A 14,857-nucleotide genomic window follows, 5' to 3' on the forward strand; every position below is an offset into this window, starting at 1 on the left:
TCAATTGCTTCTTTTTATCAATTGAACCTGCTATTTGCAAATTATATATTTACGCTCGAATAATAAATGTACTGTTTAAAGAAAATTAATAAAAATAATCAAAATAAGACCACTTTTTGGGTGTTATGTATTGTACTAACCGTCACACAATTGTTGTTCCATGGCTTGTAACTGGAGTTTGAGCTATGTGCTCTCGTTACTCAGCCCTGATGTATCTCTCTGTTTATAATCCAAATTTGAAATTAAAAAATATTTGTTTATATGTTACAAAAGATCTAGTACTGTTAAAATTTCTAAACAAAACACAACAAAAAACATCCCACGACTTTTCAGAATGAAAAGGAAGTATATCAATCAATAACCAAATATATAAAATACCATCGACTTAAATCAAATATGTGAAAACAATAACAACACATGCTCATTTGTAGACAAACTAGGTAAAAATATGTAAGTAACTAACACCATCACCACTCAAATGATACTACTGCTTTAACCATAACGAACATGCAATGCAAGGTCTTAGACTATTGAACTAGAGAGAAATTATTTTCTTACCCCTTCGGCATATGTCATGTGTTGGTATGTGTAGTAAGAGTTGATTCAAGCAAGTCCCAAAGCGATGTTTTTGGGTCCTATCCTTCGAAATATGCAATTAAAGAAAAAAATGTTAGAACAAGTATGATTTTTTCCCCTAGGTTTTGCTTTCATGATGTTTTTTTTTACCAAGTTATCGGTTGATTATGGTCATGTCTGTTACTATCGCTATATCCTTCACCATAGAAATCTTTGGAGCTGGCTCTCCATTAACCTTCCTGTAAATCTGCAAGTGTGCAATAAATAAAAACCTGATTTGTATTCAGAAAATCCATTAAAAACCTTAAGATCTAATAACAATTAAAAGAACTTATATTATTGGAGAATTCCAATAATAGTGTTGGAAAATATAACTCATCACAATTCCAATTTATCAAATACAGAATTATCCAAGATATGCATATACACATACCTTAAATTCTCGAACTTGCATTTGTTGTTCAGCTTGCAGTCTACCAATGGTGCTCATAAATTTTCTGTAACAGCCTTACTTCTCTACCCAAACATGCAAACTACATATCCACAGAACACCTTGTCCAAGCAAGTGTAGTCCAAAAAAAGCAGTATCCGTTTCTTGGACAAGAGTCTAAAAGAAAATAACCATCATCTAAAAGAACTAATTAGAAATAATGTGCAATAGTTACCCTACAAACATTCAGTGTATATATCTAATAACACAATAGGATAGAGAATAACTAACTTTGCACTGCTACACGACGTCTCAATTTCTGTTTATTGACTTCTTTATCTTTAATGTCCACAACTTCATCTTGACCAAGTTCAAAATCATCAATAATCTCTGGGGATTCCACTGGATCCATAAATATATCATCTTCAACTGTACCGAAAAAATTCAATAAAAAATATCAAAAATTATCTGATTTATTCTGATACTAGTATAATCAAGTAATTAACACCCCCAAGACATTTTTTTGCGGAAATAGACACCATACGATCGACATCCATTTACATGAAAATTGATTGAAGGAGAAGCAAACATGCAGGAACTGAATAAAACACAACTACTAAGACGTTAAGAGGTAACGTACGGCTACAAAATATATTTACATTTTATCCACATGTAAAGATCATGTTTTAAGACATTAACATAATATCTATATTGCCCAGTTTTCATCGAACAATTTGTCTCTCTTTTTTAAGGTTCGATAAAGTGATTGATGCATGTTTTAGGCTGTGATGACGGAAAATTGGTTCTTCATTCTTCAACATTCATGCAACAATTATATGTTAAACTTACCTAATAAATAAACCAAAACAAGAGTCTAATTCACCTCCCCACCAATTGCTGTCGTTGCCCAGCCAAGTTCCCGCATTATAAATAACAGAATCCCAAAATGAAATACGTAGGATTTTTTTTTTTTTTTTTGCAGACAAGTCCTTCAACAATAAATTCCGAATTTGAAGATCTCTATGAATGCACATATATACATATTATTAAACCATAAAATAAACCTGTAAACCTAACCTGGAAACATAAATTTTAGATGTTTGAGGTCCAGCTATCGTGTATGCTCATTGATTTCCACTGAATTCTAACCGCCGAGCAGTTAAGCAGGAGTGATGTTATAAGAACTACAGAGACGGAGAATCAAACAACGAGAACTTCAGAAATTTCAAAAAAAATTGAAAAGGGAAGAGAAATCTCTGCAAAACTGAAACCTAATTGAGGGAAGAGAAATCTCTGCAAAACTGAAACCTAATTGTGAAAATTAAAGTATGAATCTTCGAGTGAAAAAGACGAACGGAAAATTATACTTCGTCAACGAGACGCGCCGATTAGAACTATACCTCGAGCAAACCAGTTCTGATCTGGTAATGGAGCGGATCGAAGGCGATTTTGAGCTGTTCGCGGCGGCAGACGATTCGCCGGAGCTTGTTCGCGGCGGGAGTAATTACTTTTGGCAAAAAAATTGAAAAACAAAAATTGTTCCACCCTTCGCTTAGTACGTACCAATCGCGTAATTCCTCAACCAAAAGTCTACAACTCCATCGATCATCAACACATGTTTTCTCTACGAGATTTTGTTATTATTTTTTGTCAAGAAGCTGTTTTTGTGATCGTATAAACTCTTTTATTTTTATTTTTTTTGTTTTTTTATTTCATTTTTTCGTAAATCAACTCAAATTTTCCAACACTTAACTATTTCACAAATAACATTTAGCATAACAAAATATTAAACCTATCGCATAACAAAATACACAACATACTAGAAAAGATCGTAATCATTAAACTAAAAATATAAACTCAATCCTGATTGCAAATAGACTAAAAAGAAAAATCAGGGCTAAAACATAAAAAGATAAAGATAACGAGACACAAACTTAATTACTCTCAAAGTTTTAACTACAAACAATCATACATATGTTTTCTTGCTTCAGTTTCCATATAGGAGCTTTTTTCGTCTTCTTCTTATTATTATTATTTAATATGTTTTATTATAAAAAAAAAAAAAAAAAAAAATAGGTTTAGTATATCTTTTGAGAAATTAGATGTTACACCTGGTTCTTTAAATTAATTAGGTGGATTTGAACTATGGATTTGATTAATAACCAGGTGTAGCATAAAATTTCTCCTTAGTTGGGTAAATCTTTAGGCTTTTTAATAGATAAAATATTTGAAAGACATAATGGAAAGAAGTGATAGGTAAATTAAATATGAAGTCCTAAAAATATGAAACCTCGAAAGCCGAAGGACTCGCCTTGGACTTGGGCTGGCCCTGCAGCATACATATTCATGCACGAACACGAACACGGACACAAACTAACACATGTACATACACCCAAGAACACCCACACACAAATAGAAAGTAGAAATTCATATACATACACACACACATGGAAAGCAAAAAAAAAAAAAAAAAAAGTGAGATTGTGTAAGTGTGTTCTTAATATTTGTGTGTGTTTTCATAGTTGATTAATGGTATTGGTTGGGGTGGTTAGTATTATGTTAATTACATTTGGATTCGGAGTTGGGATGTAGTCCAGTTTAATTTATTTTTTAGGGGTAATATGCTATGAGCCCCTCAAACGAAACATAATTTGAACTAAATGACAAGTTCAAATTCATTTTTTTAATTAAATCCTTAATTTGAAATAATATATGAGCCACATCCCTAATTTTTTTTTAATCCCTATCTTGCCCTTATACCCTAAAGTATATAACCTACATATTCATGTTTCTCCAATTTAAATTTATTTCGTCTTTTGGTTTCTCTCACGTTCTCTCTCTCCCTTCCTCTATCACACGTTCTCTTCTCTTTTTTCACTCTCGTTTTTTTCTCCATCTCTCTCTCATCTCTATATCTCCATACCTCCCTCTTGCTAATTAATTCAGTAATAGCCGAAGCCAAGGGTTGTGGTGGAGGAGGAGGCGGCTGCGGGGGCTGTGGTGGAGGAGGTGGCGGCGGCGGAATGTGGTGGTTGAGATGGCGGCGAGGTGTTGTGGGCGGCGGCGGGGGCTGGGGTGGAGGAGGCGGTGGCGACGGGCTGTGGTGGTTGAGATGGGGGCGAGGTGTTGTGGGCGGCGGCGGGGGCTGTGGTGGAGGAGGCGGCGGTGGCGGGCTGTGGTGGTTGAGATGGCGGCGAGGTGTTGTGGGCGGCGGCGGGCTGTGGTGGTCGAGATGGCGGCCGGTTGTGGTGGTCGAGATGGCGGCGGGGATGTGGTTATGGTGGAGATTTGACTTGATCTTCAAGAGATTTTGCTTGATTTGGGTTCAAAATCGTAAATCTAGATTTTTCCAAAGTTGGTAGTGAAACACGTGGATTATTTCCACATTGTGTTTTTAACTTTCTTATTTTTTAAACTAAATTTTAGTTATGGAATAAATAGTGCTTAGTGGGTTAAGTATAGTGCTTAGTGGGCTAAGTAGTGCTTAAGTGGGTTTAATTGTGAATATTATTCTAACTCCTTAAACTAACCCACTAACCCACTAACCCATGTTCTTGAGTGCTCTTGTAGTTGGTTTTCTTGCAGATCATGGGCTGAGGAGTGGATGCTTGGAATGCCTATAAATACCGACTTCAATACTCAAGGAAGATTATCGATTCTACGAAATAAAAACCGAGGGCTGAAGAATATTCACGAGAGTTTTAGAGTGGTTTTAGAATCGGTCGTTTGTGCTCCTCATGAGTACAATCTTTACGTACTCCTTATGAGTACATTCTTTACGTACTTCTCATAAGTACATTCTTTGTAGTCTAGATTGTATAGTATATATGTTTCTAGACTTGGTTGTAAGAATGATCAAGATAGTGATTCATTCATAAGTTCTTTACGTACTCCTCACGAGTACATTCTTTGAAATCTAGAATTTTTAATATTTTTCTTTTAGTATCTAGATTTGATTGTAAGAATGATCTTGAAAAAGATTCATTCATAAGGAAGAAGTTTTCGCACCTCTTCTGTTTGTATTCTTGGAATACTGATTTTAATATATTTTTCCGTCCTGTAAAGGGCAAGTTCACAAGTTTTTACTTGTGAACATTTTTAATTCTGAGTACTGTCTTTTAATCTTTATATTTCCGCTGCATGTTGTCTCAAGTGTCACAACATTTCAGATAACATCTCTGTATAATACGAATTCGGGACCATAAATTCTTTCAATTGGCATCAAGAGCCAACACTTGACGTATACTAAGTGTTTGTTCCTTTTTTTACAGAAACGAATTCGTGATGGATACTCAGATGACTGCTTCTATGCGACCTCCTGTACTTGATGGCACGAACTACACCTACTGGAAAGTCAAGATGAGGGCGTACATCAAAGCCATTGATGAGAGAGCATGGAGATCTATTCTCACTGGATGGAAGCCACCAACTATCACAGATGTGGACGGGGATGTGTTTCCAACTCCAGAATTACGGTGGACACCAGATGATCTTGCAAATGCTAACCAAAATTCAAAGGCGTTAAATGCAATTTTCAATTCAGTAGATTTAACAATGTTTAAATTAATCTCTGTATGCACTTCTGCGAAGGATGCTTGGGAAGTTCTTCAGCTACATTGTGAGGGATCAGATAGTGTCAGAAGAACCAAGCTCAGACTACTCTCTTCCAAATTTGAGAGACTGAGAATGGAGGAAACTGAAACAATTTCTCAGTACAATGAGAAGTTGATTGATTTGGCTAACGAATTTCAATCCTTAGGTGGTCCTTTGAGCAACGAGACACTGGTGAATAAGGTATTGAGAACTCTTCCAGAAAGGTTCAGCATGACGGTTACTGCTATTGAGGAGGCTAAAGATACATCATCTCTACGGCTGGACGAATTAATTGGTAGTCTAAAGTCCAGAGAGATGAACTTTGAAGATCAACGGAAGGAGAAAGGAAAGGCCATCTCGAATGCACTCCAGGCAGAATTAGAGAAAGAAGATGTTGCTCCGGAATATGATGATGATGCAGAAGAATGTCTCAACAATGTGGCATTTCAGATTCAGAAATTCAATAGGGCGTACAGACGAAGTGGAATCAAGCCCAGACAATTATTTCCAGAAGGCTCTCCACAAAATCGACAAACTCAGCCCCGGAACAGATCTATTCCACAGAGAACATTTCCTCAAACATCTTCTCAAAACATTTCAAAAAATTCTTCATTTATTCGTTCAAATTCTGAACCACCTAACTTGGATCATATTAAATGCAGGGCATGTTCAGGATTTGGACATTATGCTAATGAATGTGCAAATACCTTGAGAAGAAGAGGAATGAGTCTGATTTGTGCAGTCAGTGATGAGGAGGAAGAGCAACCTGAACAGACAGAGGAACAGCAATCCACTAAACAAGCTCTCTCTGTCAGATATATCACTGGAAATGCTTCTGAAACAGAATCACTAAGAGTTTTCATGGATGCTGCAACACTTTCCGAAACACTTTCAGTAACTGAAATTTCTGAGTTAAATACTGATCATTATACATGTTTAAACTCTATTTCTTTGAATGCAGCAGAATCCAGTAATGAAGCAGTTAGTGATGAGGAAGAAATGTACAAGAAATTGTTCAGTGACTTGGAGAAGAAGACTCATGCTCTAGATGCAGTCAACAAGGAAAATCCTTCTCTTAAAGAAACAATCACTCATTTGGAGGTTAGTATCACCAAGAAGGATCTTGAACTGGCAAAGGTGAAAGATGAACTCAAAGAAGCGACTCTAGCAATCAAGAGGATGAATACAGACACAACTAAACTCAAAGAGATTGTGTCACTGGAGAAGTACAACAAAAATGAAGGTCTAGGGTTCAAAAACCAAGTGAAGAAACACAAGCCAATAAAGAAGAAGAAGATTGTCTTTGTAAAAGAGAAGGGTTCAAATGGAAAAGAATGCAGAAATTCCACAGTCACCACTTCAGAGTCCAGAATAAGGGGATACATTTGTCATGATTGTTTCTCACCAGGACATACCCGTCCATTGTGTGAGAAATTAAGTAGTGACAAAATGTTGTACATGATGAGTCACAGCACTCCAGGGAACACCTCCAAGAAAAAGGTAGAATTTACCAAAAAAGAGTGTAGAATATGGACTCCCAAAGGTAAACTTTTGTGCAAAGCAGTATACACTTATTTAAATGCTAACATTTCAGGTTCATGGTACTTTGATAGTGGATGCTCTAGGCACATGACTGGAACAAAAGAATTTCTATCAAACTACCATACACTCAATGGTGGACGCGTAACCTATGGAGGAGGAGCTAAAGGCAAAGTGGTTGGATGTGGAACACTCAGTATTGAGGGACTTCCAAAACTTTCAAATGTCTTACATGTTGAAGGATTTGGGTCAAACCTCATCAGTATTAGTCAATTGTGTGACGATGATCTACGTGTTAAATTTGATAAATACTGTTGTTCTATGTTTGATAATCAAAATCATTGTGTACTGACAGGTTCCATATCAATGGATAATTGTTATCAAACAGGTAACACCATCTCATGCAAGAGCTCAAGAGTAAGTGAAGTAGAGCTGTGGCACCAGAAACTTGGGCACACAAACTTCAAAAATCTGAAGCTGCTCAACAAGTACAATGCCATAAGAGGAATTCTAGATCTCAAGATCAAGGACATCCCTATATGCGGAATATGCCTGAAGGGAAAGCAAACTAGAGTACCACACAAAGTGCTACAACCCGTTGGTACCACCATTTGTTTTAAACTTGTACATATGGATCTTATGGGTCCTATAGAGGTAGAAAGCCTAGGTGGTAAAAAATATGTATTTGTGTGTGTTGATGATTTTTCAAGATATACTTTGTTGTATTTTTTAAAAGAAAAATCTGGTCTAGAATACATGCATGTGTTTGGATGTGTTTGCTATGTCCTAAATGATAGAGATCATCTAGCTAAATTTGATTCAAAAAGTGATTTGAGTCTATTTGTGGGATACTCTACTAACAGTCATGCATATAGAGTATATAACTTAAGAACTCGAACCATTGTTGAATCTGTAAATGTGGTATTTGATGATTTTGCTGATCTCCGCAGTAAAACAGCTGAAGATGAAGTTGATGACCTGATTGCTGAAGGAGAAACAACCGGAGGAGACACTACTGCCACAGATGCTCCAGATATAAACAGTCCAGTATTAAGAGAAGAAGGTGTTGAGCCAAGTGTCACCACATCTGACTCAACACATCCTACAGAGACTGAATTGCAGCCAATCTTTGATGTCTGCAGAAAGGAACCCTCAAGTAGAATTCAGAAAAATCACCCGTCTACTCAAGTAGTGGGAGATATCTTTGATGGAATGAGGACCAGGAGAAAAGAGAGAGTAAACTACAGAGATATGGTAAGATTTGCAAATTTATCTTCTGAATGTGCACTAACTGGAACCACTTGTTTTGTGTCTTCAGTGGAACCAAGGAATATTGCAGAAGCTCTGAAGGATGAATTCTGGATCAATGCAATGCATGAAGAATTGAATCAATTCATCAGGAATGATGTTTGGTACTTAGTTCCCAGACCAAGCCATGTAAATGTGATAGGAACTAAGTGGATCTACAAGAACAAAACTGATGAAAAATGTACAGTTGTTAGAAACAAGGCTAGGTTAGTAGCACAAGGATACACTCAAATTGAGGGTATAGACTTTGATGAGACCTTTGCTCCAGTAGCTAGAATTGAATCTATTAGATTACTTCTTGCTATAGCCTGCTTTCTTAAAATCAAACTGTATCAGATGGATATCAAAAGTGCATTTCTGAATGGAGTTTTAAATGAAGAAGCATATGTAGAACAACCAAAGGGTTTTGAAGATTCTGCCAAACCTAATCATGTTTTCAAGCTTAAGAAGGCACTGTATGGTCTTAAACAAGCTCCTAGAGCTTGGTATCAAAGACTCACTGACTTCTTACTTGAAATACAGTTCAAAAGAGGGGAGGCAGACAGAACCTTGTTTGTTAGAAGAACTAATAATCATATCATTATTGTTCAGATATATGTTGATGACATTGTTTTTGGCTCTACTTGTGCTAACCTTTTGCAGTCTTTTGTAGATTCTATGTCTCACACTTTTGAAATGAGTATGGTAGGGGAGTTGAATTACTTCTTAGGACTCCAAATCAAACAAACAGGTGAAGGAATGTTTGTGAATCAAAAGAAGTATGCTCTCAATCTGGTCAAAAGGTTTGAGTTGGAATCAGCCAAGCACATGAAAACTCCAATGGGTTCCAGTCAAAAACTGTCGAAGGATGATGTTGCAGAAGATGTCGACAGCACTCTCTACCGAAGCATGATTGGAAGTCTTCTGTATCTAACAGCAAGCAGGCCTGACATTATGTTTAGTGTTTGTGTGTGTGCCAGATATCAAGCTAATCCCAAGGTCACTCATCTTAAAGCTGTGAAGAGGATTATTAGGTATGTTGCAGGTACAGTAGACTTAGGGATTCAATTTTTCAAAGACACAAATACAAACTTGATAGGCTTTAGTGATTCTGATTGGGCTGGGGATATTAGTGACAGAAAAAGCACCTCAGGTGCATGTTTCTTTCTGGGGAATAATCTAGTTTCTTGGTTTAGTAGAAAGCAAAACTGTGTATCTCTTTCAACAGCTGAATCAGAATATGTAGCTGCTGGAGGGTGTTGTGGTCAACTAATTTGGATGAAACAAATGTTGGGGGATTATGGGTTAACCAGTGATACCCTGACCATATATTGTGATAATTCAAGTGCTATTGACATTTCAAAAAATCCTGTTCAACACTCACGAACTAAACACATAGATATTAAACATCATTTTATTCGTGATATAGTTGAGAAAAATATTGTGTGCTTAAAGTACATTCCTACAGAAGATCAACTGGCTGACATCTTTACAAAGGCATTAGATTATGAGAGGTTTTCAAAACTCAGAAAATCTCTCGGGATGTGTACTCAATAAACATGTCCTGAAACGTGTTGCAGCATCTCATCAAATATCTTAAGCTGCAACACAATTTACTGAAGCATTAGCTTCATTAAATAATGACTTCACTGTGATGTATTATTTCCTAAATCAGTAACTGGAAGTCTTTCACCTTGAAACGTGATCATGCTTCATGTAAACATTTAGCCAATAATTACACTCACATAAGTCAAACTCCTCTATTTTGATAGTCATATCTTAGTAACTGAGGAACCTTCAAACTGAACACTTGATCATGTTCCATGTGAATTGTTTGACTTGAAAATAAGAGTTTTTATATATATATATATATATATATTAAAAAAAAAAAAAAATAAAAATAAATAAATAAATAAATAAAATTAAATATATATATATAAGTGTATCTATGCCTGTCAGCAAATTTTTCTCACTATCAATCATTAATAAATGAATTGTTTCTATTTTTGTGAATATTTCATGAGTGCTACGGTTTTATTTTTTTTTTTGTTGAATTATCCCTATTTATATGGGTCATGGGTACATGGGTTAATTCCTTATTATTCCACTAAGTCCACTCCTTATTGTGCCATGTGTCACGGTTCTTCTTTAAACTGCCAAGGAAATTTTATTCTCCTTAATCACACTCTCCCCAAGAAAAACGGATACCACTTCTTCACCTTCTCCACTTCAATTTTTCTTTCTTTCTTCAGCAAAAATTAGGGCTTATAAATTTCGTGCTTCTTTTTCGAAAAATCACACTCAAAAATCAAAAGCACAAGAAGCAATTTTTTTATCTACTGTATCAAGGCATCTCCTCCTAGAAATCCTCTTCCAGCTGTTGGTGATGTCCACAACGATGCTGCAGCACCTGAACCAGCAAACCAGAATCTAGCCATCATCGTTCATCCTGTCAACCTTGAAGCTATGCCGATCAGCTTTATTGAGCCCGGAGACGAGCTGAATCCGATTGACCCAGACAACTTCGAGTACGTGGGTCCCTCTTCCACTGCAGGAAGGTTTCCAACTCGCCGGTCCAAGCGCATGAATCCCTTCCCAGATCTGAATGCTACTGGAGCACAACGCCGAAGGGGAAGACATTCTCCCAGCAGAGGCAGCAGAGGTAGAAGAAGAGGCAGCAGAGTCGGTCGCACTCCAGTTAGGCCAAATCCACCAAGAGGCCTTCATTTGGTTGATGAAGAAACTGATGATGAAGAAGGAGATCCTATTTTTGCAGAACCAAGCCCAAGCTCTCTCATCAAGCTCCACTGAGTCATCTTCCAAAGACTCACCTCCACTAGCATCAACTCAGGGGGAGACATTTCAGTCCAACATGGCAGCAACTCCCTCTCAACATCCTGTTTCCGAAGATGTTGTTGCACATGTTCCAGAAGATGCTACTGCACCCTCTGATTCAGCCAATGTTTCTCAGAGTGCTGCTGAGGATGCTGCGCCCTACCAGGATGAAGAAATGCCTGATTTTTCAGGGATGTCCTCTGCCGAGCATGTTGACATTCCCTCTGTTGATGCTCAGGATTTCACTACCACTGAAGAAACACCCTCAGCACCATATGCAGATCCTCTGGAAACTCTTGCAGAAGCAGCTGTTCAAGTAGATGCAGCACCTTCCCAGGCTGAAGAGGAAAAGAAAAGTGATGACAGTTGGGAAGCGCCCTTGCCTCTTTCCGCAAGAATTTGCCATCCTCAGAGTCAGACAGTGATTCTTCCGAGGTCTCATCTCAGATGGAAGAAGATGCTGCTTCACGTGTTGCATCACCTGAGCCAGCATACATCCCAGGCGAACTTGAAGACTCAGAAGAAGAGGAATCTTCTGAGGAAGAAGAGCTGAAATTGAATGGGAATGATCTGTCAACTCCTTTTGAGGTAAACAATACTTTCAGTACAACCTTTTATTTTGAATCTGATTCAAATCATGAATTGCCAATTCATTGAGGAGAAGAAAATTTCCAAGGATGAGTTTAATAGACATAGGATTACTGATTTTCTTGATCAAAGAAAAATCCTTAGTCTAGTTGAGATTGTCTGTCCTTATGATCCCTCTGTTGTGAAGGAATTTTATGCCAATTTACAAACCTCTTTTTTAAAGAAAAATTCTCCGAACTTTGGAAAAGTTTTTTTTGTGCGAATCAATTTTCTCTTTTTCTCCCAAAATTATCAACCCTCATTTACAAACTCCTACTGTGATTGATGAAGATAATTATGGTGATTTTACTAAGGTTTGTAAAACTATTTTTTGGCAATCGTTTTAAATTCTTCTCTCATCTACTCCATTCTGCTTTCTCACACTTGGCATGATAATTATTTTTCAAAATTTTCTCAAAGCTCCTCATGTCCAAGATTTCCCTGGAATGGAGATAATTTCCTCTCAACTGAATCAGGTCAAAATAATCTTGGTACTGAAGGTGTTGCTCCTCATGTTGACAACATCCCTAACATTCTTGTTTCTGTTCCTAGAGATCTCTTGTTACAACAGCTTACTCATTCTCTAGCTCAGATTACCTATCACCAGTCCACGGTGGAAATGCTTCGAAAAAAACTCTTTCTGATCAAAAAGGGGGAGAAAAAGCTAGTCATGAAGCTGAAGCAGGGACTTCTCATCTCTTGGATGCCAGAGGCAGAAAGCAAGGAGTTAATGAAGAAGGAGCAGAGGAAAGCAGCAGCTGATACTGAGGAGACTTTGGATATTGTTCTGTTTTGTTTTGTTCAGTGATGAAGGAGCAGCAGCTGATATTTTTTATGAACAATATTTGGTTTTGTTCTGTTGTTATTTTTTCCTCTGAACTTTTATGTTAATGTTGGTTGTCAAATTCAGGGGGAGTTCAAGCAATGACTCAGGGGGAGTTAAGCTAAAATTTAGTTTTGATCAGAAAGTTAAAAAGGGGGAGTTTGAAACACGTGGATTATTTCCACATTGTGTTTTTAACTTTCTTATTTTTTAAACTAAATTTTAGTTATGGAATAAATAGTGCTTAGTGGGTTAAGTATAGTGCTTAGTGGGCTAAGTAGTGCTTAAGTGGGTTTAATTGTGAATATTATTCTAACTCCTTAAACTAACCCACTAACCCACTAACCCATGTTCTTGAGTGCTCTTGTAGTTGGTTTTCTTGCAGATCATGGGCTGAGGAGTGGATGCTTGGAATGCCTATAAATACCGACTTCAATACTCAAGGAAGATTATCGATTCTACGAAATAAAAACCGAGGGCTGAAGAATATTCACGAGAGTTTTAGAGTGGTTTTAGAATCGGTCGTTTGTACTCCTCATGAGTACAATCTTTACGTACTCCTTATGAGTACATTCTTTACGTACTTCTCATAAGTACATTCTTTGTAGTCTAGATTGTATAGTATATATGTTTCTAGACTTGGTTGTAAGAATGATCAAGATAGTGATTCATTCATAAGTTCTTTACGTACTCCTCACGAGTACATTCTTTGAAATCTAGAATTTTTAATATTTTTCTTTTAGTATCTAGATTTGATTGTAAGAATGATCTTGAAAAAGATTCATTCATAAGGAAGAAGTTTTCGCACCTCTTCTGTTTGTATTCTTGGAATACTGATTTTAATATATTTTTCCGTCCTGTAAAGGGCAAGTTCACAAGTTTTTACTTGTGAACATTTTTAATTCTGAGTACTGTCTTTTAATCTTTATATTTCCGCTGCATGTTGTCTCAAGTGTCACAACATTTCAGATAACATCTCTGTATAATACGAATTCGGGACCATAAATTCTTTCAGGTAGGTTACGGTTGCGACGGCTGCAGATGTTGGCTACTAGGGTTTGACATTGACGGCTAGGGTTGGCGAGGGTTGTGTGTTGTTGGCGGCTAGAGTTTGGTAGTATACCGTAGTAGACCATAGTGCACCGTAGTATACCATAGTCTACTATAGTATTACAACAAATAAAATATTAAAACGAAAAACGAAATCTGCTCCATATGAAAACGAAATCTGCTGAATAAAATATTAAAACAAAAAACGAAATATTAACAAAAACGAAAAAACAAGTTTTGTTTTGTAATTTTTAATAATATTGTAGATTTTTTTTTTTTTAATAATAGTGTAAAAACGATAGTATACCATAGTACACTATAGTATACCATAGTATTTTTGAAATCTGCTGAATTATTTAACAAAAACAAGAAAAAAAATCGTAATTTTCAGAAAAATGTTATAAATAAGAAAAAAAAATGTTTATAATTATATAAAAAATGCAGAGTGTAAATTGAAAAAATAAAAATGAGTGAAAGGACATTTTTGGAATGAATTTAATAAAGGATGTGAAGCAAATGTTTAGTTGAGCTTGTCATTTAGTTCTAATTAGGTTTGTCACTAGGGACCTATATCTTAAGACCCATATTTTTTATTACCTAAAAATATAAAAACTGAATTGAAGTACAGGAGATACTGTTTTACTTAAGAAACAAAACATGGAATTTTAATTAAGGAAAAATTATCACTATAGTAAATTAAATATTGTGTTCAGGAATTCCTCTTAACCAATTTCCAATTAACATAATGTATATAGAAAAAATAATTATGGAAGCTTCTGGTCTGGATTATTTAATTAAAAATCCACAAATCCTGGTTCACGGGTTGTACTGTAGAATATATATATATATATATATATATATATATATATATATATATATATATATATATATATATATATATTCTAGTTAGATCTTCCAAATTCTCATGGCCCATGAATATTACTTTTAGGCCTAGGACCAAAATATGAATCATTTTTAATATAAACTCATATTATCGCTTTGTCCCGTAAATAATGACTTAGCGGTTGGAGTAGATGAGTTTTTGCCAATTAATTAAAGTTTGAATTTCCTAGACAACGGTCGCTACGTCGTCACCT

General features: G+C 36.1%; 2 long non-coding RNA genes across 2 annotated transcripts; both read right to left on the bottom strand.

The window, feature by feature from the left end:
* LOC148772680 (uncharacterized) lies at positions 1-835 on the bottom strand. The gene is made up of 3 exons (XR_016032434.1): positions 559-835; positions 141-219; positions 1-27 (listed from the first exon to the last, which is right to left on the bottom strand). It is a non-coding gene; the product is annotated as an uncharacterized LOC148772680 (long non-coding RNA).
* Positions 836-1,298: 463 nt separating this feature from the next.
* On the bottom strand, positions 1,299-2,494 carry LOC148772681 (uncharacterized). The gene is made up of 3 exons (XR_016032444.1): positions 2,407-2,494; positions 2,084-2,190; positions 1,299-1,435 (listed from the first exon to the last, which is right to left on the bottom strand). It is a non-coding gene; the product is annotated as an uncharacterized LOC148772681 (long non-coding RNA).
* Between the last annotated feature and the right edge of the window lie 12,363 nt (positions 2,495-14,857).

This window comes from Erythranthe guttata, chromosome 1 (assembly GCF_056151865.1).
Source record: "Erythranthe guttata isolate IM_541 chromosome 1, IM_541, whole genome shotgun sequence".
NCBI classification, from domain to species: domain Eukaryota; kingdom Viridiplantae; phylum Streptophyta; class Magnoliopsida; order Lamiales; family Phrymaceae; genus Erythranthe; species Erythranthe guttata.